Source organism: Leuciscus leuciscus (assembly GCF_965113295.1).
Source record: "Leuciscus leuciscus genome assembly, chromosome: 25".
Classification (NCBI taxonomy): domain Eukaryota; kingdom Metazoa; phylum Chordata; class Actinopteri; order Cypriniformes; family Leuciscidae; genus Leuciscus; species Leuciscus leuciscus.
Window position 1 is genome coordinate 12,816,543 of NC_138724.1, and position 15,624 is coordinate 12,832,166.

The window sequence follows — 15,624 nt, forward strand, 5'->3', positions numbered from 1 at the left end:
TGTGTTGTACAGCAACTCTCAGGCACTCAGGTAGGACACACACAGGACAGGTGGATGCATGCATAAAAGTAGTGATGGACAGATGAAACAGCATTGAGATGGAGGTGCAAAAACAGAGTTGAAAAGAGAGGGAAGTCCGGGGATTGAGTCTTTCCCGCAAAATCACTGGCGCTGATGTATGAAGCATGCTACACTGACGCTCCAAATCTATCACCTAAGTCATAGACGCATGATTCACTTCAGCCAAGAATCTGCATTTATGAATGATTGAATTGTGTGTGACTGTTAGAATATACCTCTTTGCATACTTGTATCTCAGAAAGCCTCTGATAGTCTGCTCTCATGTGAGTGAGTCTTGTGTATTCAGATTTTGAAAAATTAGCTCTAAGTGGGCAGTCCACATTACAGTGTATTCTGGCCAGGAAACACCTACCTACACACAAAGTGACAATCACATTTAGTTTATTTCTGCAATATTTACTCTGGTATATCTGAAATTGGCAATTCCTCAAACAATCTGAATCTACATTTGTGCTCAAGGACATCTCATTAACTTGCTACTGAATGTCTCGCATGACATTTGGACAAATCCGTGTCAAAATTCGGTGTGTAACTCAAACCATGTGCCTTGTTGAGGAGTCTGCAATTACTTTTCTAAGCAATCAGACTTACCATTTCAATCGGCAAACAATGTAATAGCAAAAAAAATAATAAAAATAATAATATTTGCATTCAAGAAGTGATCTGAGAAAAATCTAGAGGAATATCAAAGACTTGGGGATGGGCTTGTTTTGACTTGAGCAAGTACTGTAAGTAAAGCACCAAAATAGCACTCGGAATACCCTAGCAACCACTCAGACCACCTTAGCAACTGCATGTGGCTGTGTTTTCTTTACAGGCAAATATCACTGTTTTCTTCCAAAAATGTGAAAATCTAATTCAAATTATTCTATAATACAGTTACTGACCTTTGTAGACGTGAGACATTGTATAATGCCTTTTACTCGCCTTTGATTCCTTGTGGGAAGAGAATCAAAGTGGTGGTTCGCTATGCATCAAGGGACGTTTTCAAAGATTTTCTCTACACACAACCCCTTGCTTCCTCACAGACTGTGTGAATGTTTATGAATGAGAGCTGCTCGAGGGTGTGTACAGGATTTGCCAAAATGGCTATGTGGTGCACATTTGTCTTGTTTGGTGTGTGCCAGTGTTTACACAGCCTCATAAACAAAGACGACCAGCCGGAAGTGCTCAGCATAGATATGCCTGACCTCTTTCACCAGCTAACTAAGCCGTTAAGAGCCACATGCTATCTTTAACCCTTACTGATGCCATTGTGTGTGTGTGTGTGTGTGTGTGTGTGTGTGTGTGTGTGTGTGTGTGTGTGTGTGTGTGTGTGTGTGTGTGTGTGTGTGTGTGTGTGTGTGTGTGTGTGTGTGTGTGTGTGTGTGGCAAAAAAACAAAAAAAACAAAAAAAAAAGTGCAGTGCCTCGGACCCAACCAGCTGTCTGATACATTTCAGCACCGGTAACATCAAGAAGACCACATACATAGTGCACATCAGATAAACCAACATGTTTATCTAAACTAGACACACTCCATTTGCTTTTGACAGACAATATACACAGACGTATTACAATTCTTGAGCACACTTTGAAAAAGATACGCAAATAGAAACTGATGACATAGCACTACTAGTACTGTGAAACCAGACATATTTGCTTTTTCTGAAGCTCAAGGTCAAGAACGTGACGTGGGCTTCTGGATCACAGACAGTAAGCTAACTAGCTAACAAAAAATTGCATCTAATTTAGCTAAATTTTTTAGATCTTTCTCACTACAACTTCCTTTCCCAAGCACTTTACAGTCCTCTGAATAACCATATTGATCTTTGCATAGAAAAAAGTCTCTCATTTCCCACGGATCACTCCTGTATAAGCCGTTTGAACCGGTTATGCTTACTCTGACCCAGCAAACATGCGTGTTTGAGGCACAAACACTGCAGCGTCTGGGCGCACCCATGGGGAATGTGACATCAGGGCCTGACTATAGCAGCTGGGCTCCATGCAGCATTTACAGGTTAAAACAGTGGCACAGTGGTTTCCCCACATCTAAGAACTGCCCTGGTGGCACAGACAAGGCCAGATTCAGGTCACTGAACAGGACAGAGGCACTATAATGGATTCAAGTGTGGATACAGGCAAAACCCTGTTCCAAAACCTAGTGACCTGCCTTCTTTTTTTATTGTCTACATTGGCAGCTTGCTTCTACATCACCATCTAAATGAAACCTCTTATGTCACTGATTTAAAAACCCTCTTCATCAACAGCAACTCATTCATCCAGAAATGGAAATTGTCATCATTTGTCATTGTCAACATGGAGATATATTTTCTTAAATGTATTTTGTGTATGTGTGTGTGTGTGTGTGTGTGTGTGTGTGTGTGTGTGTGTGTGTGTGTGTGTGTGTGTGTGTGTGTGTGTGTGTGTGTGTGTGTGTGTGTGTGTGTGTGTGTTCCACAGAGGTCATTCAGGTTTGTAATGACATGAGGGTGTAAATGATGACAGTTTTCATTTTTGGGAAGCATATTCCAGATAAATAGCACTTTTCAGGTGAAGGGCACAAAAGACTGAAAGTTTATTTTAATAGAGTCTGATTTTAGCATGTTATTAAGTTAAGCACATATACATAGCCCAGCAATATAAGGTGAAACATGAGATTAGACAAAAAAACTATTTTATATTAATACGTATACGTAGGGATATTTCCAAAGAATGTGAGCAATTGTGTCCCAAAAAGCCCTTCCACAAAGCTATTAGCAAAGTGTACAGATGATGGTCATTTAAAACAAGTCATTTTGCCACCTTTAATCATATTATCCTGGGATATATTTTCTCAAAATCTTATGTGGGATTTTAAAACGTTTAATTGTACATCCAAGGAATATCAGCGGACAATATTCCTTAAATATTTATGTTCATTTATTCCACACAGACACAGTATGCAAGTTGAAATAAGTAGGGCTGATAGGTGATGCCCATCTTCATATAGAATTTGCCAAAGTGTGTTTGTCACAATACATGAAGGATACATGTCATTTTGTCCAAAATTTAAGGCAGCATCACAAGACAAAAGTTAACTACAGCTAAGAGAGAGAAAGAGAGATAGATGTTAAAAAGTAGCTACAAACAATGAAGTTGGTAGCAAAAAAGAATGCCAAAGATTTGTTTAGACTAAATATAAATTTACGCTTATGCAATCTAACAAACAAGTGTTCTCCAAGAAATATGAAGGAATGTGCAAACACATCATTGAATAGTGAATTAACTGTTTGCATAGTCTGTACAAACACAAACATCCATTCAAACTAAACCACATTCCTCTGCAGTGTGAGGTGTTGGGCTCAGTACAGTACAGTGGTTTGAGACAGGCAAAGGGACTCAAAGTACAGTTACTATCCTTATGGAATAGCCATGTGTTAACTCTTTCCCCGCCATTGACGGAAATTTCCGGCTTTCCGTGTTTTCACTGTTATGCTGTAGGGTGTGTTATTACGCATCTTCTGAAAGAGTACTGAATCTGAAGAACCAAAAACTAGCGATAGCATATGTAAGCAGATGCATATGTAAAATAACACAATCATCATCATTAAACAGCAAAAGTGCCTAACGTTACCGAATGAAATGTCGACCCAGGACGAGCTATAGGACTGTGAAGCTTTGGAGGTGTTGATGGACTCGATTTACTCCATCTCCATCGTTCTGAATCCGATCTGGATATAGTCTTTGACAAAACACGCTTTTCTCAGCTTTTTGCTCAAAATGTTGCTTTTTTATGAAACTTACCCAAATTCAAGTGTTGATCAAATAAAGTATGCATTAAGCTAGAATAAGCTTTAAAAAAAAATCAAAGCAGAGGGTCTGTTCTTTCTTTTGATATATTGCCTGTTCAGATATTCATACAACTAAATAATTTGGGGGCCATGAACATTTTGTGAAAATGTTCAAAAATGCTAGTGGTGGCTGGCAACAACAACAACAACAAAAAAAAACTCTGGCGGGCAAAGAGGCTCATGGATTTGCTCCTTTTGGGGTTGAACCTTCCAGTTAACAGCTCAGATCTATTCCACATATTCTTTTAGCCAATCAGAATTGCTCATCAACCATTTCCACAGGTCTGCTGGTCTTGAAAAAGAAAATCTATTTTTCCCCCCCACGAAAGACATGACAGTGAGTCCTCTAAAGAGCTCATGGTTTTCTTCTTTGAATAGCTCATGACATCAGCTTTGGGCAGGTCAGCTGTCTGCCTGAGCAAAACAAACGTGTCTAAACAATGCCACATCTGGAGATGGAGAAGGGTGATTGAGAGAGAGGAAAGAGTATGGAAAAGAAAAAAAAAAACAGGGGGAGGGAGAGAAAGTAGAGGAGGAATGTGGCGGAAGAGAGTGGAAATGAAAAAAAGGGGAAGCAGCCAGCTGTTTTGGACAAGTGCCAGAGTGTCTGGGGATGTGCAAAGCTCTAGTTTACGGGAGATTCCCTCACACAGACCTTTCTGAACGTTTAAACCCCCAGCCATGTGCATGAGCAAAAGAAATAGCATCTTGTCTACCTCACTCTCTTAGTCATCATTAACACACTGCAAATACCTACACACACACACACACACACACACTAAATTACCTCAAACAGTTCAGATTTTGACAACCCACTATTCTGGTAGTTTTGTACAAATCTACACACTCGCACTTCATTTATCCATCTAAATTAATTATTTAATCCCAATCTGAATTTTAAGGCACTATAATCTTTTTGCAAAGAATAACCTCCTGTCATGAGTTGCTAGCAGGTTTCTAGGGCACTGCTAGATGGTTGAAAGTACACCTCCAAGTCTAGATATTGCTCAGGTCCATTTTTGTTCTGTTTATGGAATTCTTTAAACTATTTATCATTCACCATTTTGAATGCTTAGAAAAGTAATAAAACACTCCTCAATAAGCTACACCATTTTAAAATTAATTCATGTCCGTAGCACAAACTTTATATCTTAGCAAACACTACTAATTAATTACTAATTAGTCATGAAGCTGACACATTTTCAAAGCAGTCCTATCTGTAGTTGTGTGTTTGTATTTCTGCTTGGGTTTAAATGTGGCAACATATGGAACTGTGTTTAACTGCAGACACAACCCTCCCTCTCTCTCTCTCTCTCTCTCTCTCTCTCTCTCTCTCTCTCTCTCTCTCTCTCTCTCTCTCTCTCTCTCTCTCTCTCTGTGGCTCGGTAAACCCTACATTATGGGGACAAAATGTCCCCACAAAGATGGCAATATACGAAATCCTTTTCCTTGTGGGGACATTTTTTGGTCATAATGAGGAAAACTGCTTATAAATCATTATAAGTGGAGTTTTTTGAAAATGTAAAAATGCAGAAAGTTTTCTGTGATGGGTAAGGAGAGAGAGAGAGAGAGAGAGAGAGAGAGAGAGAGAGAGAGAGAGAGAGAGAGAGAGAGAGAGAGAGAGAGAGAGAGATATCTTTGTGCTTATATCTTTGGCATAACTGAGCAAAACTGGTACCACAACTTTCACACTTCCACACATAAACACACTCAGCAAGAGGCCAAATCCCTGAACCGTCATTTCATGTGCACATTACTATAAACACACATCCCTGATTATAATGCCCTGTTAAACATTTAGAAAGCAGATTTCCCACAATGCTGTTCTACTATGTAGTCCTGCTCTGCCATATCCATTGTCACAACAAATATCTTGGCCAAAATCATCTACAAAACAAAATACACTTCAAAGGCCTATATGAGGAATCAGTCAACTTCAGACATTTATCCAAGCAATACTCTTTCCTGTATAACCCTCCATTTGCTTTATCAGGACACCTCAATTTTACTGTCTCTCTGACATACTCAATCAACATTACTTCAGTTGATTCTGAAGAGGTGGATTTCTCTCAGGTCACCCTCAAGTCTAGTGGATTATTTTTCTCACTTTATCATCTGCCAGTTGAAAAGGATAAGTTTGATCACTTGGAAAAAGTTACTTTGTGAAGCATAATACTTAGTTAAGAATTCGTTCAAATCACTAACCGTAAGTTTGAACAATCGTAATGATAATAATGCTTGCCTTCATGACACAAACCTAATCCGCAAATTGTTTCTTTGGAAGGTTTTCTAATCACATTAAATCAAGACCGGTTTTATAAGGCTCACCACTTGAGTTAATAGAGGATAAAATACTATTAGAGCCTAATGTTTTCCAAATTCTAATAGGGAGCATGCAATTTTTATTTGTTTTAAGGGAATGATGCATTGGTAACTGCGGATCTCCTGAGCAGTTAAAGTTAAGAGCTCTGCTGCTGGTTCCATTACGGCTCAGAGTTTGTATGTGTTTGCACGTGCACAAATGCAATGACTTCAGGAATCCTCACGGGATAGGGTTAGAGTTACAAATCGTTAGGCAGTGGTCAAAAGGTCAGACTAGATTGTTACGCCTCACCCAACTGTAGACCCCCGGTAGCAGTGTTAACAAGGAATGTGTGAAACAAACAATCATATGCACCAGGAATACAGACTGAGAACAGTAGACACTGTTGGACAGGGGTCTCCCTAACCCCCCGTTGTTTTGTTTGGGATGATACTCTATATAGATTTCAACAAAACAGAACAGGAGACAAAGAATCTCTGTTGGATGTAGCCCAAGAGACTGCTTGGCATTTTGCAGTTAAGATACCACAAATCCTATATAAGCCTATGGAAGACGGTGGACCATGTCTGGACAGGCTGGATTGACTCTGGTATGTTCTGCATTGGAGTGACCTGGCGTTTGGGGCCATTGGGAAGTCGGAAATGCTTAATGGGTTGGTTTGGATGGGCGGATTGACTCCAGAAAAAATTTACTACAGTTTTTACTGGTATCTAGTGGGGCTTAGTAACCAAATACCACTTCCTTCTCTCCAGTGTTCTGGACAGGAACTTCTTTACTTGATGAAGACACATTATCCAGACTACAGTGAGTTTCTCTCAGCTGCTGTCAGTAATACAGTTAGGCAGGAGACACTGGGACAGGAAGAACCAGCTATGGTTAATGCTTTCATACTGCATCCCTTGGTCCATATGTACCTTTATCTCTCAGTCCTCATAACAGTCCTTCTATTATGTCCATACATCCCTTTATCCTTGCATCTCTATGTCCCTGTCCATATGTCCCTGTGTCCCTCAAGTGAAACTACCAAAACTTTACCAGCCAAACACAACCATGAATCTCCCCCTCTCTCTCTCTCCACCTCCACTGCCAGCTCTGGAAAGTTCATTTGTGACAGTAGGTCCGTCTCCTTCGCTCTGCACGTGTTTTTTCAATTAGCCAAGGCTCCTGTACACTATTCAGAAGAACATTTGGGAAACCATAATTCTCATGGCCCTGCACAAAAAACTAATGGAAACTCGCTTAAGATTTTTCCGGGGGTGGTTTCAAAAAGAGCCATTACCCCAAGAGGGGAGCGGGGGGTTTGTTGTATTCATCCCAGAGATGAAGGGATGAATTGGCCAGAAGATTAGACAGACGAACGGATGGGTGGAGTGATGGACGGATGCATTACGAGTGAGAGGTCAAGCTGGCCTTTCTAAAGGTAAAAAGAAGTCAGACAGACGTAGAGATACTCAGAATAGAGGTGAGTGGAGGAGGTGAACGAGTGCACGGATGGAGAGATTTTCCTCAGAATGCGGATGAAAGCTGGCCGGTCCGGATCTGGAGCGGGCCGCAGGGAGAAGGGACATGTCCAGAGGACTCAGATCAAAGGAGAGAGGCGGCTGAGAGACAGATGACGGGCCATCCCCTCCCCTCCATCCCAGAGTCTCTATTTACACAGATGAGTTTGAAAAGCCTTCAGCAAGATTCTGACCTTCAGCACAGCAAATAAACACACACACGCTCTCATATAAACATGCTAATGCAAATTCATTCACACACACCTGACGGTGTATCAATACTCACAAATGTTTACATGTGCACGTGTGTTAAGCCACACTCACATTAACATTCTCCACATTTTGTGTACACGCATACCTAAAATATACATATCATATATACATATTTGTACTTCAGGTTAGCTAAAACTCCCATAATGCACACTTAACATACTTCAGTCTACTAAAGTCCTTTACATAAAGTAAACCTCAGCATTGATACATGGAAATCAATTTCTTCTCTAGGCTGTCACAACCATAAATAAAGTCATTAGTATTGCTCCTATTTGTATAGATCTTGACATAAAAAATAGTTTAAAAGGCTGCCTAAAAGTGCACATTTTGAGTCAGTAAGTGTGTGTGTTAGTATGTGTCAGTGTGTGAGGACACAGACCCCCCATGCTGACAGACAGACAGACAGTCAGACAGTCAGACAGCCAGACAGACAAATGTCTACTTTCAATAATAACATTAGCATTGGCATTACAATGACAGCAGCAACTCTTACCTACATGCTTGTGAAGTCTGGGAAAGTGAGAGGTTCATATCTGCCGCTGCAGTTCCTGTGCTGCACGTTTAGACCCAGAGGAGAGGGAGAGAGAGAGAGATAGGAGAGAGAAAAAGAGAGAGAGAAAGAGAGAGAGTGCAATGGAGCAGCGCAGCCCCCAGTCCCGGCACTCCAATTCTACGTTCTGAGGATGAAAAGAGAAGTCTTCATTACCAGCTGGAGACCACGCCTCCCACCTCTCCCCTCTTCCCTCCCCGCCGCTTCCCTCTCCCTCCCAGCCAGTAGCAGGACGCAAAGTTTGTCCCAGCCAAGAGAAGGCCAGCGATCTGCCAAAGCAAACCTTCAACCACAACCAACTGCCAGTACAGTGAGAGAGAAGGCTATGACAGATCCAGTCGAAGGGAGCACAGTAAAGGGGCTAGACGCACTTTTTGATCAGTGTTGTTGAACTCATTTTAATTAAGGCTTGCTGTAGGAAACGGGACATCAAACAGACTGTCGGTTTATGGGAAGGCACAGCTCGGAGCGCATACACATTTGTGCGTGTGCCAATGTCCTCTTTCATGCAGCACCGGTGCAAAAAAAAGAGGATATTTTGCATTACTTATGAGTCAACTTTGAGTTTCCCCTCTCCCTCTTGTCATCTGTCTCTTGCTTTCCACCGTTGCCAAAGTGAATGTTATCCATGGCAGTCAAGAAAATCACTCTTTTTAGGAGAGCTGCATGCCGTCTGTAATTATAAGTGGGGTTGGGCATGAAGTCTGCCTACAATCCCAGCTCCGATGCCACAACACACACACACACATATACACGCCCTAATGGGAGTGTGAGCCAAACCAGGCCAGTGTGCTCGCACTCCTCCACTCTGAAGCACAGCATGACAGTTGAGACTATATTTTTAGCATATCCAAAACCTTTTTTATTCATATTGAAATTTTCATAGGAGAAATTATGTTTGCCTTGAAAAGACACAATCAATGGAAGCATTCATGGCAAACGGAATTTTTACCAAAAACTTTTAGACGCTTTTATTTCTGTGTGCATGCATTACAGGGCTATTTTAAAGTGAACATTTAAACTTCTGGGATTGTCCTAATTGAGTTACCGGTATGTAAATGAAGTCTGGGGTTGAAATGAAAGCTAATGTTCTGCTACCGTGATGTGTCAGTGCTGTGGCTGTGCCTTGCAAAACGCTCTTTTCATCCTAAATACACGCAACTGTTTGTTTGCATCGCTGTCATGGAAATGAAAATTAAATCAAGTCGTATAACTTTTTAGAATAAAAGAGAGACATAAATTCAGAGCCAATTTGAAGGGAGAGATATAATTATGATTTATGTTCTGTTTTATTATCTGAAAGATTTGTCAGTATTCTGTTTATAGTTGTTGCACATGCGGTGAAATTTGAATGAGAAGAACAAAACCCGAGAATGGTGAGAAAACATGGAGAGAATAAAAGGACCAGTTTAACTAAGCTTTACAATATAAAATTGTTCTTCGTAAATAAGGCTTCAAGTGGAATCACATCTTATGTCTGTACTTCCTTTAATAAAGCAAGAATCCTGCATGTAATTCCTCTCCTCACCACAAGAGGACCACTTGAGCAGCTTGTACATTTATAATCTTGCAGGAAAGACTTTCAGTCAAACTGTTTGCAGTGCAAGTTTCAGGGATGGCAGTGAAAGATATAACAAAGTGAATACACAAAAAGATTAAAGATTACCAAACCACCTTTGTCTTGACCAAAAAAGTCTGCATAATGAAAAACCTATATATACTTATCACATTTATGTTTCATAGTTTATGTTTACATAATAAATACTGCAAAATAACTTGCAGAGATAAAATTCTTCCAGGGATTGATGATTACTTTATACCTACCAGTATATGAATAGCTGATTCTGGCTGTAACTTAAGTGTGAAGTCTGGGGACGGTTAAAAAAAAAATCTTTAAGACTGGACATAACTTTATGTCAGTCAGGTATACATAAAAACGTAGATTGATCAAATTTGATACCGAAAAGAAAGACTGAATACCCCTAAGTGACTGCTAGTTGTTTTTACTAGTTCTTAACCAATGTCCTAGCTGCTGACCTTCAATGACAATTCAATCATACTAATAAGCTAAATATGACTTTCGATAAACATCACATTTGTGTTTCTTTCTTTTTTTTATTGCTGATGTAAGAGTGTAGAACATTCTTCTTCTGCGATATAGAACAGCAGAACAGCTGAAAGGTTTGTTTTGAGCTGCGCCATCTACTGTACAGGAGTGATTTTCCATTTCCTTCAGCCTGAGGCTTATTCATTTCACTTTTGGTGTCAAAGGGCCTTCACATTTACCAAAATGTCAAGCCCAGATTAGAATAAGTAATGCAAAAGTAACGCAACACATTACTTTCAGTAAAATGTAACTAAGTAACACAATTACTTATTTTTTAGGGAGTAATTTTTTTAAGTAACAATCCCCAGCACTGCTAACTGATATGAGAGCTGGAGTTATGGTATGTCTTTCTGAAACAGACGGATGTAGACAGAAAAACTAGTGGTTGATTTATGCGGTTATAAACTGTGATTGAGGTGAATTGTGACATTTTTCCCTCTAACGCCACTGAGTTTTAAGAGAATGATGATTTGACCATGTGTGCTGCATGACTCATGCCAGATCACTAGCAGTGTGCACGTGTGTATAGAGTGTAAAAGATAAAAGAAAAAAAAGATGTAGATAAGTCCAGCAAGGCTCACGTGTAACAAAAAGCTATCAATACATTTGGAGTCGCAGTCTACAAATTTCTGCCGTTTTATCTACATCTGGGCCAGTTCTTCACAGAAGGATAAGTGTGTGCGTCATGTGACTTATTCCTGTGCATTATTCTCAAAGGTCTGTTATAGTGTGTATAAACAGATGATAGTGAGTTATGGATGGTGTTGGAGGTATAGAGATTAAACTAAGGCCCTGTCCCAAAAGGCTTCACTTACGGTCTTGTGGACTTAAAATGGCCGCCGCGTGCGCGTGATTGTGAAGTCCACAAGATCGTAGATCGTAACCCATTTTTCATTTCAGGTTTCAAGACAAGTCATCTTTTTTTATATAGTGCTTTTTCCAATACAGATTGTTTCAAAGCAGCTTTACAGTGATAACAGGAAAATAATGCAACTAAGTTTGTTTCGGCTGTACAGATTTACATGTAGAAGAAAATAGTGTCATTGTCCAGCTTAAGTAAGTTCAGTGTTCCTCAAAATTCAGACGGGTCGATATTCGCCATCAATGCGCACTTTTGCTGAGCCCGCACTGGAGCAAGCTTCGCAGCAGACTTCTACCCAACAGTCAAAGCGGAGCTACGTCACGAAAGTGTGGACTCGTAGGAATATCTGCTAGTGTTTAGGGTGCCATTTGGGACTGGGCCTAAGTGTTACGGTAGACTGAGCTATGCCCTGAGGAAAGCCATAACTAAGCTGTCATTTTTGAGGGGTTTCCGAGTCAGGAAGGCCACTGGCCAAGTGGGGAATAGATTGCCCATTTCACCCAGTAGTCCCATTTCTGAACCCTGAGGGGAATTATTTTCCCGCAAGCATGCTCAAGGGGTGGTATAAGACATGCTAAGTGTAAAAAACTGGGGAGTTGTGTCAAAACAAACATTTTAATTAGTTTTTCAGCTGACACTTTTATCCATGTAACCAAGTACAGTCACTCTGTAGGTAGGACAAATAAACGTTTAGTTACCAGCTATGATCTTTAACTACTAGCTTTCACCAAGATCAGTTATTAGCTTGAAATACACAGATGAAGGGACTGCAGACAAATGCTATAAAAATATTTAAATATTTGCTTATATGTCGTACAAGTTTATTAGCCAGGCACACTGTGTGTCTGATTTTCTACAGTCTTTTAAGATTGTTGCTTGTGCACTGTGCGACATCATAATAGCCTTGATTATGATCCCAATTTTCCTGTTGAAATCTTGCAGGAGGAGTCACACTGCATGACTTCGACACTAAAGGCCCAGGTATACTTAATTTTCCGTGTTCCGCTCCATCTCGCACTCCACCGCGGATGGACATGTTCGACACATGCACAGTAGAGTTGCTTTTTTTACTCAACCAGATGTCAGAGGGCAGCACTGAGTTTTGTCATTTACAGGACATTCGCTGGGATGGACAAAACAAGACAAGTAGCGGATCCGCCATTGCATGCAAAGTTTAGAACAAAAACACACTCTCTTTGACGACTGCACAGTAAATCAAACCTAGTCGTGGGTTTTCAAACCTGTCTTGGAGGGCCCCCAATATGTATCCCTTATCTAACACACCTGATTCAACTCATCAGTTGAGTCAACTCATTAGTAGAGACTGCAAGACCTGAGTTGGGTGTGTCAGATAGAGGAGATATACAAACTGTGCAGAGCTGGATGTTCTCCAGGACAGGTTTTAAAACTCAAGACCTAGTAGACTCTTCTTTCTCAACATTAACCTTGCGCATATGCATTGTTGTATGTGCATCGTCCACGTGGTAACACAAATCGGCCTGTTGAAGGGCAAAATCTGCAGTCTTAGTGTGACGTTCACCAATCAACCTTTGCCATCAAATTATACTTTAGCTGTCCACATTCTGCAACAATCCACGTGCTGTCCGCGTGATGTCATTTTCGTCATCGGGAGGGTCTGTGGACAGTGTCTTTAATAAGGTAACTTCTTAAAGGGATACTTCACCGTTTTTTCATATTAAACTATGTTATTCCCTTAACTAAGACGAGTTGATACATACCTCTATCGTCTCAGTGCGTGCACTAAATCCCTCTGTCTTGCGGCGAAACTTTGTTAGCCCAGTTCATTTAATATGGGCCAAGCAGAGAAGATACCAAACACCTCCACGTTTTCCCTATTTAAATACAGTTACTCGCGAAGTGTAACTCGACCTAGGACGGTGACACAAAACAAAACGTTGCGCTTTTCTAAGCGTGTAAAATGGATAACTATTTTGTATGGCGGAATACCATAGCAAGTGCTTGTAAGCACTTCGACTTGGCGCAGTAATATCTTCACTAGAGGGAGCGGGGGCCGGTGAGAGGATTTTTCACGAGTGAAGATATTACTACGCCAAGTCGAAGTGCTTACAAGCACTTGCTATGGTATTCCGCCATACAAAATAGTTATCCATTTTACACGCTTAGAAAAGCGCAACGTTTTGTTTTGTGTCACCGTCCTAGGTCGAGTTACACTTCGCGAGTAACTGTATTTAAATAGGGAAAACGTGGAGGTGTTTGGTAGCTTCTCTGCTTGGCCCATATTAAATGAACTGGGCTAACAAAGTTTCGCCGCAAGACAGAGGGATTTAGTGCACGCACTGAGACGATAGAGGTATGTATCAACTCGTCTTAGTTAAGGGAATAACATAGTTTAATATGAAAAAACGGTGAAGTATCCCTTTAAGTGTGGCATTTGCATACTGAATCCACTGTTAAATGTGTTGCTCTGCTTCTCAGAAGAATGCAGCACATTACTTGATTATTCCTTAATTGCCTTTAGTCTCTAGGCTTTGGAAAGTGAACAAAAGCTGTAGGGGATCCCAACAAACAAGCCCATGACCATTGTTAATAGTAGGTACTTCTGTCTTGCAAGGGGAAAAAATATGATATTTGCCCAAAACCCTCAAATCAATGCAAGTTGTAACCAGTATAATGTCAGGAGAAAAGAATCTCTCTCAGCAGGTCATTACTCTCTGTGTGAATAAATCTAACGGGACACTCATGACATCAACAGAGACACCCTGATGTGAGAGAGATTACGAGCACAATCAGTCAAGATCTTTTTCAGATACCAGTATGGCAGAAAAGAACAAAGTGTCAGGAGTCTCGGATAGACAGTAACGCTTTGTTGGTGGATATTCTTTTGAATTCTTGTATAAGCTAAAGTTCAAAATGTTATTTCACAAGTACAATATTGAGCCCATCTTGATGACACTACACTGGCTGCCTATACAAGCTTGTATAAACGACAATTATTTTGCTAGCTTAACAAAAATCGAAAGACCTAGTGTCACAACATCTCAAAACACTTTTTTGTCCATAATATCATCTACGCCCACGGGATCCAAGTATATTATTCCAAGTACAAATTAGGGATGACAACTGAATTCCAATGAGCAGAAATCAGAAACACTCTGAAAATTTAAGCCAAATGAATAACTTTTCCTGCATTTGGTTAATGTGACTCTTGCACAACCGTAATTACTCTCTACACTCAGAGAAGAACAGCTGTATTAGTATCCAAAGAAACAAACTGTCAACCTGACCCTTACTCGAGTTTGTTAACCGTGTTATGGTGGGTTGCTATGGTCTCAGGGAGTTGCCCCCTGCCTCAAATATTTGCCAGCTTGACATAATTAGGTCTGCTGGAGTTGTCCTGGTGCACGGCTGGAGACCCAAACTAATTAATTGTCTTGCAGTGTAATTACCTAAATATCTCATCAAATCTCCTCCCTTGCCTTTGGGAAACTTGCCCTTGAGGCCTATCCAACCTCACACAGCTGGCTGCGCCAGTAACATCAAGCATGTTTGAGTTTACTTCTTTATGCCAGCACCCCACACATGGACTTTCTAGCTAGTTTACTCGATACTTGCACCATCTGGAGCTACCAAACTCCACACAAATAGACTAAATAGCAAATGGCTCGACAGTGTTATTCATACAATGAACTATAAATAAACCCCAAATCCAATTACTTTATAACCAATGACCCTTAAACTAGCTATAATTAAAATGCACCAAATACTGAACACTCCACTACCTATTATACTTGCTGTGATTTTACGTATACTTTAGTGTGTGAAATAGCAGCTTGCGCACGTAAACGATATCTGGAAAGTTACAAAGCACAAAGACCACGCCAAAGGGAGTGAATCGCTCCAACAGAGAACACTTGCCTGAGAAATGGCTGCCATTATTTCTGTGACGTAGCTACGTCACCGTGTAACACTTTACACAGCCTAATGGCTGCCTGCTGGCTACTTTGGCTCACCCTCAAACAAAGGTAATTATAAGGCAGGTCAGTGTGTATTGCAGAGGTATAAACTAGCTTATTCGCTAAACCATTTGACTGCAACTTTTGTGAAACAGAATAACAATATCAGATTCCAAGAAATCA

At 40.5% G+C, this 15,624-nt stretch overlaps 1 protein-coding gene across 12 annotated transcripts in view; it reads right to left on the reverse strand.

Annotated features, from left to right (window-relative positions):
* Positions 1 to 15,624, reverse strand: part of znf469 (zinc finger protein 469) — a 315,321-nt gene that overhangs the window by 40,305 nt on the left and 259,392 nt on the right. For 7 of the 12 annotated variants that reach the window (XM_082160387.1, XM_082160376.1, XM_082160382.1 and 4 more), the window contains one exon: positions 8,481 to 8,664. The exons of 4 other annotated variants lie outside the window; for them this stretch is intronic. The gene's annotated coding sequence lies outside the window, so the exon portion shown is untranslated. The remainder of the gene's footprint in view (positions 1 to 8,480; positions 8,665 to 15,624) is intronic. One more of the 12 variants, XM_082160386.1, reaches the window with a different exon arrangement.